We start from the raw sequence: 10,192 nt of genomic DNA, 5'->3' as shown, positions 1-10,192 counted from the left end.
CGGGGGCGGCTGGGAGATGGAGTGCAGCGCCCGGTAGGGGCGGGAGGGCGTTGCCCCGCAGGGACTACAACTCCCAGAATGCACCGCCGGCCTAGGGCCTGGGGCTTTGCCTCTCCCGCCCTCTCGCCCCTTTGGTCTCTCTCCAGCCTCCGCCTCTGCCTCGGTACCTCGGGCTGGTGTTCTCAGAAACGGTGGAGTTGGCTTCGCCTCCTGTGCTGGGCCGAGGCGCCAGTGAGACTTCAGCCATTGCCCCCCACACAAAGTCGTTTTTAGAGTCGCGATTGACGCAGAGGGAGGAGAGGGGAGGTGGCTGCCTGAAAAACTGGTTGCACGTGAACCCAGCCCTGTCGCCGGGGGCAGAGGTGGGATACTTGGACTTTTGAGCGAGTACTCACGTCCCTGCCAAGGAAAGTGGTCAGGGGCACGGAATATCATTTTTTCTTTGCAATAGATGTTACATTCTATGTTTTCATAGGTGATTTTGGAAATAGCCCGCGAGTGGCTTAAGGACGTCCGCTGTGCCCTTAATTCACAGTAAATTTGATTCAGCTGCTTTCTTGAGGCCACGCGACAGATAATCCACAGCTGAAGATTTTGCTGCACTACCTTGAACACAGGTCTGTGAAACAAGACACTTCAATAATCTCAAATACTGTCTGAAATTATGTGGGGTTTTGGTTTGGTGGTTTTTTGCGCAGCTGGCCGGTACAGGGATCCAAACCCGTGACCTTGCTGTTACCAAGTGCCTGAAATTGAAACTGCCTAGTTCTGCCAGACTGTTCATTTGTTAAACAGGTGCCCCCGGAAGAGTTGAGGATAAATGTCTCTCCGTTAGAAGGAATCAGTCTTCACGGTTTTTTTGTGATTCTTTTGCTCCCTGCCGCACCTTTCCTGCTTTTCTACGAATTCCTCTTCTCTGTTTCCTGTCTCCAAAACTAAATCTAAGCCGCAGTCCCTTGACTTAAGTGTATTCCAGTCATATCTAGCTGCCCTACTATGAGTTGTTGTCTGTCTGGGGCAACTGTCGGAATCCTGCCAATGTAGCCAATTGTACTGTCGGGTTGGGGCTCACAGATCCTTCAAAGCCATTGTACAGACTGGGTCACCAGACCCCTTACATGCAGGTCCACGCTAGATAATTGGAGGAGATCCTGGGAGCTGTTAGACGACTTGAGCTCAATCCTCAGCTTCCTCAGCAGCAGCAGTAGTGGTTGTGGCCTCCTGGAGGGTCCCAGGGACCCTGGCAGCAACAGCTTGCAGCCACAACAGCAGCAGCAGCAGTAGCGGTGTAGGGAAAATATAGATAAATATTCTTTTTTTTTTTTAAGATGACTGGTAAGGGGATCTCAACCCTTGGCTTGGTGTTGTCAGCACCACACTCAGCCAGTGAGCCAACCGGCCATACCTACATAGGATCCGAACCCATGGCCTTGGTGTTCTCAGTACCGCACTCTCCTGAGTGAGCCACGGGCCGGCCCAGATGTCCAGTATCTTGCCGAGCATTTGATATAAATATGCATGTGTGCCCAGGTCTTCCTTGGTTATTGTCTAATGTAATTGTGCATGTGTACCCAGGTGTCCTGGGTTATGGACTTAAGTATAAAGGATGAGTGGCTCTGATCCATGGTGCCCCCTGCCCCAGGGATACCCCCCATGGGAGCCATGGGGAGGCTGCTACTGCTGCCAGAAGCTGTTGCTGCCAATGTCCCTGGGATGCCCCAAAAGGCCACGGCTGCTGCTGCTTCTGTTGCTACTGCTGCTGCTGTAAGCTGCTGCTGCTACAGCTGAGGACTAAGCTCGTGTGGTCTGCCAATAGTTCCTGCTCTCTCCCTATTACCTAGTGTGGACCTGCGTATAAGGGGTCTGTGACGCAGTCTGTATGATGGGTTTGAAGGGTCTGTGGGCCCTAACCCCTAGCCCTGACAATATAAATGGAAAACTTAGTGTAACTAAAATAATGAAACATTTTGGCTTTAGTTATGAATTGCTTTAACAATACAATTGGTGTAGCCATACAATTGGTGTACTCACCTAGCAATACAAGTGGCCTCCTTGTTGCCCACCCCCCTCCAGGCTTCCCAGGGGTGGGGGGTGCTGTGCATCAGGGCCACTCATCCTTTATACTTAAGTCCAATAGCCCAGCACACCTGGGTGCAAGTCAGACAAGCCAGGAACACCTACGCACTGATGCGCATCTACATCAGACAATAGCCAAGGAAGACCTGGGTGCGCAGGCATATTTACATCAAATGCTCAGCAAGGTTCTGAACATCTGAGGGGCCTTGACCATTTATATTTCATTTTCCCTACAGCTGTATTCCCTATGAAGCACCATTATGAGCAAATATATATAATAATACATTAAGGGATTGTATTAGTCCATTTCTGTTGCTTTTAACAGAAATATCTGGAACTGGGTAATTTATGAAGAAATAGAAATTTCTTAGTTTCAGAGGCTGGGAAGTCCAAAGTCCAGGGAACACGTCTGATGAGGGCTTTGGTGGTGGCTCTACAATGATGTAGGGTATCACATAGCAAATATGGCAGGAACAGAGAGAGAAGTTCTCACATGCTGTCCTTTTAAAGCTGTCAGAACCACTGTTGGAACCATCATGTAGTTGACCACTAAACTACCAATAGATCCAGTTACTAAGGCATGTTCCCACAATCCAATCACTTCAAGGCCTCACCTTTCAATTATCATAATAGGACTTCCCACCCTCTTAACACTATCACAGTGGGGACCAAGCTTCAGTGAGTTTGGGGAGACATCCAACCCACAGCAGGGATAACCACTTGCTTTGCAGAAGGTTTAATATAGGGTTCCTGTGAAGAAAGGATGAGCTAGTGAAATGAAGATATATTTACTGATAGAGTCTGGACGTGTTTTCCCCACCAAAACTCATGTGGAAATCTGGTCCCCAATGTGGCAGTGCTGGAAGCTGTTTGAGTCATGGGGGTGGATTCCTCATGAATGGATTAATGAGTAGAATTGGGTAGAAGCAGCCTGAGGCCTGTGCCAGATGCAGCTGTCCCAGATTTGTAAGCCAAATCTCTGTACTTTATCAATTACCCAGTTTCAGGTAATTCTGTTATAGCAACACAAAACAGACTAATACATTAACCAAAAGTAAATTTATGCTTTTTTCACAGATGGCTCAATTCTATTGCATAAATAAAACATTTTACTAAAATCCAGTTGCAAAGAACACCAAAGAACTGAAAGAACTTAAGGGTATTTTTCTTTTCTTCACATATATTGAATGCATCTAGGTGCCAGGCAATGATCTAAGTGCTGGGGATGCAACAGGGAATAAGGAAAAGGTGCTCGTGCTCAAGATGCTTATGTTATAGTTAGAAGATATAGAATATAAGCATTAATGGGGAAACCTCAGAAACAAATCCCTATAATGAAAACAAGCAAGATCATGTGATAAAATTAGTTATTTTAGATTTGGGGAATCAGGGAAGGCTTACCTGAGGAGGTGACATTTAATCTGAGTCCTGAATGACAAGAAGGATCCAGCCGTGGAAAGACCTAGAGGAAGAGCATACCAAGTAGTAGGAGCAGCTAGTGCGAAAGCCACAAGGAGCAAACAAACTTGGCCATTCCTCTAAGCCTTGCCACTTTCTCAACCCTCAGTGCACATTTTGAGCCACCTAGGGAGATTTAACAATTACAAATGGCCAGACCTCATCTCTATACCAGATGGGTCAGAATCTGTGGAGGCAGAAGCCAAGCACAGTGGTCTTTAAAGCTCCCAGCTGATTCTGATGTGCACTCATGGTCGAGAACGTTGCTCTAAAGCAGTGGTTCTCAAAGAATGGTCTCTGGACCAGCAGCGTCAGCATCACCTGGGAACGTGTTATAAATGAAAGTCCTCAGGCCCTATTGCAGACCTATTGAACCCCAAAACTCTGGTAATCTAAGTAAAAGGTAGTGGCTTGGTTTAGGGTAATAATCAATGAAGTGAAGTGGGTGAAAAGTGGACAGATTTGGAAAAGATTTTAGAAGGTGAATCATCAGGATTAGCAGACGGGTTAGATGTGGGGCAGATGAGGAAAAGAAAGGAATCAAAAATGACTCCCAGGTTTTTAGCCTGACCTTCTAGGTGAATGGTGTGCCATTTCTGGAAATGGGGAACACTGTGCAGACATCTCCTCAGAATGCTTTAGGAACTCCGATCTTCACAAACTGATCTGTAGAAGAGATCCTTAAATACCTGCCTGTCTTGTCGGGCTAGGGCTCACAGACCCTTCAAAACCCGTTGTACAGGCTGGGTCACCAGATCCCTCACATGCAGGTCCATGAGCTAGGTAATTGGGAAAGATCCTGGGAGCTATTGGCAGGTGACACAAGCTCAGTCCTCAGCTGCAGCAGCAGCAGTGGTGGCCTCTTGGAGCATCTCGGGGACCCTGGCAGCAACAGCCTCCAGCAGCCGTAACAGCCTCCCTTTGGCCCCCGGGGGCATCCCAGGAGCAGGGGGCCCTGCGGATCAAAGCCACTCACCCTTTATACTTAAGTCCATAACCCAGGACACCTGGGTACACATGTGCAATTACATTAGACAATAACCAAGGAACACCTGGGCGCACATGCATATTTACATCAAATGTTCAGCAAGATTCTGAACATGTAAGGGGCCCTGGCCACTTTCCTTCACTTTCCCTACACTGCCTTTGAGGAAACTAAGGGTAAAAGATACTGTGACTGGGGCAAAGTCACACAGTCAGGAACCAAAGTCCCCTAACTCTTGAAAGTCCAAGATCTTTTCTGCTAAACCGTCTTGTCATGTCTTCTTGTTCACTCTATTAGCATAGGTCATTTGTCCATGGATATATCCTGTGAGGGTTTTCAAGAATAAGGTCTTGAGGTTATTCTTGAGCCACGGTTATTTCTGGAGTCCTGCTACTTACTACTGTTCTCTTCCCTGTATACTGTTCTGCTCCCTCCTTTCTGACTACCTCAGTCCTATATACCCTGTAACGTCTGCCCACTTTCCTTCTCAGTAAGACTTTCCTGACTGATGTCCATGTGTCTGTCTAGCTCCTCTGAGCCAGTGGTTTTCAGCCTTACCTGTACATTGTAGCTGTCCTGGGAGCTTTAAATACAGATTTGCAGGTTTCACGCCAGGCGTACTGAAGGTGGGGAAGGGATATAGATGAACTTTAATTTATTAATGTCCTCCAGGTTTTGATACACAGACTTGAGAAACACTAGCATAAAGTACATTTAGCAATTAATTACGTACCTTTCTAATGATGTTCCTTGGATTATTTTTGTTACTTAGTACTTCATATATACATCCAAGGGGTCTTCAAAAAGTTAATGGAAAGATTCATATTATCTTTTAATTCCATTTTTTAAATGAACTTTTTGAAATACCCTCATATATGTAAATATCTTCGTCTGTTTGGGCTGCAGTAACAAAATACCGTAGGCTGGGTCATTTATAAACCACAGACATTTACTGCTCATAGTTCTGGAGGCTGGGAAGTCCGAGATCAAGGTGCCAGCATGTTCAGTGTCTGGTGCCAGCTCTCTGCTTCACAGATGGTGACTTGTTGCTGTGTCCTCACGCAGTGGAAGAGGCAAATGAGCTCGCTCGATCCTCTTTTAAGTCATGGAACCTTCACGACTTAATCACTTCCCAAAAGATCCCAGCTCTAAATACTATGACATTGGGCATTAGGTTCTGACATATGAATTTGGGGAGGACACCAATTCAGACCATAGCAGTATGTCTACATACATATAAATGTAAATATGCATATATGTCTTGTTTCCCATATGCTATGGTTTGAACGTCCCCCCAAAGCTCACTGAAGCTTGATCTCTATTGTAACAGTGTTAAGGGGGTGGGAAGTCAGAGTATGGTATTTAAAAGGTAGAGACTTTGGGAGGTGATTGAATTGTGAGGACTCTGTCCTTGTGAATGGATTAATCTGTTATGAAGACAGAGCTTTATAAGGACAGAAAGAAAGCATATGGAAATGTTCTCTTGCTCAGCCCTCGCCATTGATATTCTGCACTGCGTTGGGACTCTGTAGAGAGTCCCATCAATAAGAGGACCTTCAATGTGCCTCCCCAGGCCTTGGACTTTCCAGCCTCCAAAATTGTGAGAAATAAATTTTGTTTCTTATAAATTACCCAGTTTCAGGTACTTTGTTACAAGCAACAGAAAACAGACTAATACACCATATCGATTTATAGGGGGGACACTTACTCCCCCTGTTATTTCCCTCCACGAGGGAGGAAGCTCATCCGGTATAATATGTCTGGTCTCTCTCTGCTCTTTCATCACGTATCCCTCTGTCCCTGGTCAGGTGAGGAGTGACTTATCTAATTGGTACATTTAGGAAAACTAAGCTGGATTTTCTGAGCTCCACTCCTCCCATGTTCCACATAGGCCTTTGGTATAGGGAGGTCCACCCTACTTGCTTCAACTTAGGGTTTAATTAACAGTCCTGGCTGGCTCAAACATTATGATATATTTTCTTACATAACCTTTATTATTAATAAATGTGATATTTTGGCCTCCAAATGTCTTACTCTTTTTTTTTTTTTTTTTTTTTGCCTGCTGGCCAGTACAGGGACCGAACTCAGGACCTTGGTATTATCAGCACCCGGCTCTAACCAACTGAGCTAACTGGCCAGCCCTAACTCCTATTTTTAATTTCTTCGTTGGACAACATAACTTATTGTTCCTTCTCAGCAATCCCATACTGCTTTTAAGATAATTAAGGGAAGAAGCCATGATTCAGCATTTATGTATCACCACTGCAATGGATTGAATTGTGTCCCCCCAAAGTTTAATGTGTTGGAGGCTTGGTCCCAACTGTAACAGTGTTAAGAGGGTGGGAAATCCTATTATGGTAATTGAAAGGTGGGGCCTTGAAGAGGTGATTAAGTTGATGTTTTAATGGTGGCTGTGGTCACAGTTCTGAGGGCTTTAAAAGGGGAGCATGTGAGAGTCTCTCTCTGCTCTGCCATTTTCCACCATATGAGGCCCCTGCATTGTTGTAAAGCCACCACCAAAGAAGACCCCCACTAGATGTGTTCCCTGGACTTTGGATTTCCCAGCTTCTAAAACTGTAAGCAATAAATTTTGTTTTCTTTATAAAATACCCAGTTCTATGTATTTTCTTATAAGCAACAGAAATGGACTAATACAGCCACATAGTAGGTGCTTTCAGATTCTGATCCAAATGTCTGATGTCTAAATCCTGACAAGAGGCTTGAATTTTAGCCATTTGATCTCTAACTATTGTGGGACAAATTATGCTGAATGTGGTGTGCATGCAAAGTAGGTAAGGCAAGATTCCTGCTCTCAAGAAAAATCCAGTCCTATGGCAAATATTTACCAAAACACTCAAGACACTGTGCCTGCCAGTACCAATTCAAAAATAAATAAAATATGCTCCCTGATGTAAAATTGCCCAATCTTTCTCAGTATTTTTCAATGATGAACCATTTGTGCATCATGAAATCAATTTAATGAAGAGTCATGACCAGTGCTTTATTTTAAGGAATAGAATAGAAAACGTCGATGTGTATCACAAGTAATAAGGGCAAGTACTATTCATTGAGCTTTTATTTCAGTTATCTATGTATGTGGGTGTGAATTGAGCTGCAGTGCAAAACATATTCCTACTTTGGGTTATAGTTTTTAAAAAGTTGAAAATCTGTGGTCTAGCAGGAGGAACAAGACATGTATATAAGTGACTATATTAAATATTTTATATGTGTTATATAGGATTTTACAGAGGAGATTGAGGCTTAGAAATTCTAAAAATATTGGTAGTAGGTAATGAATAAAAATGACATCCAAACTCAGGTCAGTCTGACTTAAAAGAAAATTTTGTTTCTGTTGTATCACAAGACAGGGGGTGACATTGGGAAAGATCCTGGGAAAAAATGGGAGATGAAAGGAAAAAGTATGAGCAAAGTCTTGAGGTGCATTTTGGAGGGGAGGAGGCAGTTAGAGTCCTTAAGATCTCATGGAAAAGACACAATCCCTTTCAGTTCTAAGGAATCTGGAGTAGAAGTATAATACAATGGTTGAAAATTCCTGTTTTGCAATTCGTATCTAGTTTCGAATTCTGACTTGGTTAAATCACTTCATCTCTTTAAGCCTCTCTTACGTACGTTTGTAAAATAGGCATAAAAGTACCTTCTCTGTAGGATTGTTTTGAGGATTTAATGAGATGCTGTACATAAAGAGCTTACTTAGCAAAACACCATGCACTTAGGAGATCTTCAACAAATGCTAGCTATTAATCTTAATAACCTAATATATTCTATTCTAATACCATATGATGGAAGGAACAGAATTGGTTTCATTCAATTCATTTCTACTTAATTTGGAAAACAATTTGTGAAGGTGTGAGTAGAGAAGCAGAACCACGTGTGGTCTGGAATGAGGAATTAATCATAGCAGTTGTCTTACACAATTGTGGGAGCTGGCGGGGCAGCCTCTGTGTCTAGGGTTTAGCCTGCAGTTGCTATACCAGCAGCTGGGAAGGAAAGTTGAATATGGACAAGGGCAAAGGCAGATTGGAAACCACAAGGGCAAATTAGGACCAATGAAGACAACTGACCCTGCAAAGACTAATCAGAACCGATGTCTGCCTCTCTCTACTTCCAACGTCAATGCCATAGGTCAGGTGTAGAAGTTGGCACCCTTCACTAGAACTGAACATGCACTCAGTGGAGGAGTTGCAGAAACTGATGGAGGGGCTCTGACACGAGCTGCAGTGTATTAGTTTCCTAAGGCTTCCATAACAAAATACCACAAACTTGGTGGTTTAAACAACAGAAATTTATTTTCTCATACTTCTGGAGGCTGGAAGTCCAAAATCAAGGTGCTGGCAGAGCCATGCACCTTCTGAAAGCTCTAGGGGAGGATCCTTTCTAGCTTCCATTGGTTGCTGGCAATCCCTACAATTCTTCGGCCAAGCTGCATCACTCTGATCTCTGCCTCTGCCTTCATGTGGCATTCTTCCCTGTGTGTCTGTGTCACTGTGTCTTCACATGGCCTTCTTATAAGGACATAAGTCATTAGACTTAGGCCTCACCCTAATCCAGTATGACCTCATCTTCATTTAGCTAATTACATTTGCAAAGACCCTGTTTCCAAATAAGGTCACATTCTGAGGTTGCTGGTGGCTATGAATCTTGGAGGGACAACATTGTTTGACCCAGTACATGGTATTACTATGGTTTTGGGTGCTTTCCCATGCCAGGTAGATAGGTGTAGAGTGACAATGTGCCTGGCATCCACCACCAGCCATCAAAACATTTTTTAAACATTTGCACCTGCTTTATTCCTATCTCCCAAATATCATCCAGCATGGCTCTTTTTGCCAACATTGATCTGGAAACATACAGGAAATAAAATTCTGGGAAATTCCAGCTTAGCTAAATTGACATAGTACAGAGCGATCACACAGTGAGAGTTATTGAGGATTTTTTTTTTTTTTTTTTTTTTTTTTGAGCAGGGAAATGACTTGATGGGAATGTCGTTTTAAAAATATTGATCCGGCAGCAAAGTGGAGGAGAGATTGAGGGTGGGAAAAGATTGGAGATTAGTTAAGAGATCCTTGGCATCATCAGGATGGTGGTCTCTAAATGTTTTTTGATTATGCTTTTGGTAATGGTATACCAGATAAATTGGGCCAACCCTCTAGCCGAATACAATGAAAAAATCAGAATTTAAAAAACCCTTATCCTACAAGTATCAAAAAGCTAATAAGACAATGAGAAATAACTGGGTCAAGATGGGGGGGTGCGGAAGATAGAAATGGAAATTCAGAAATGAGAGCCAGGCATTTGGAGGCGCTTTTACCGAGGGGGACATCAGAAGGCCCTAAGACAAGGCTGAACAGTGCAGCTCTGGGGCAGGGGGTGAAGTTAGAGTCCTGGGCTTGGGGCACTGGGAGACCACCAGGCACACAGGGCTGAGACACCAAAAGGCCACACCAGCAGAATAAGGGGAGGCCAAAAATAAACCTAAAGCCTGCTTCAGCTTTGGCTGATCTGGCTGACCCAGAAAAGTTCAAATTCTGAAAGTGGATTAAAGGATTCCTGGATTAGTACAGCCCCAAGGCCTGGCAGAAACAAATGTAGAAGCTAGTTATCCTAGGCCTTAAATTATTTCCACAAATAACTTCAAACACAGTTTTCAGCACA

The 10,192-nt window shown here is 44.0% G+C and overlaps 1 long non-coding RNA gene across 1 annotated transcript; it reads left to right on the top strand.

The window, feature by feature from the left end:
• The first annotated feature begins 159 nt into the window (after positions 1-159).
• Positions 160-6,753, top strand: LOC134378682 (uncharacterized). The gene is made up of 3 exons (XR_010023676.1): positions 160-362; positions 476-617; positions 6,595-6,753. It is a non-coding gene; the product is annotated as an uncharacterized LOC134378682 (long non-coding RNA).
• Positions 6,754-10,192: the final 3,439 nt, after the last annotated feature.

This window comes from Cynocephalus volans, chromosome 5 (genome assembly GCF_027409185.1).
Source record: "Cynocephalus volans isolate mCynVol1 chromosome 5, mCynVol1.pri, whole genome shotgun sequence".
NCBI lineage: Eukaryota > Metazoa > Chordata > Mammalia > Dermoptera > Cynocephalidae > Cynocephalus > Cynocephalus volans.
Note: the sequence above shows the minus strand (reverse complement) of the source record. Positions and strands in the feature narration are given on the sequence as shown.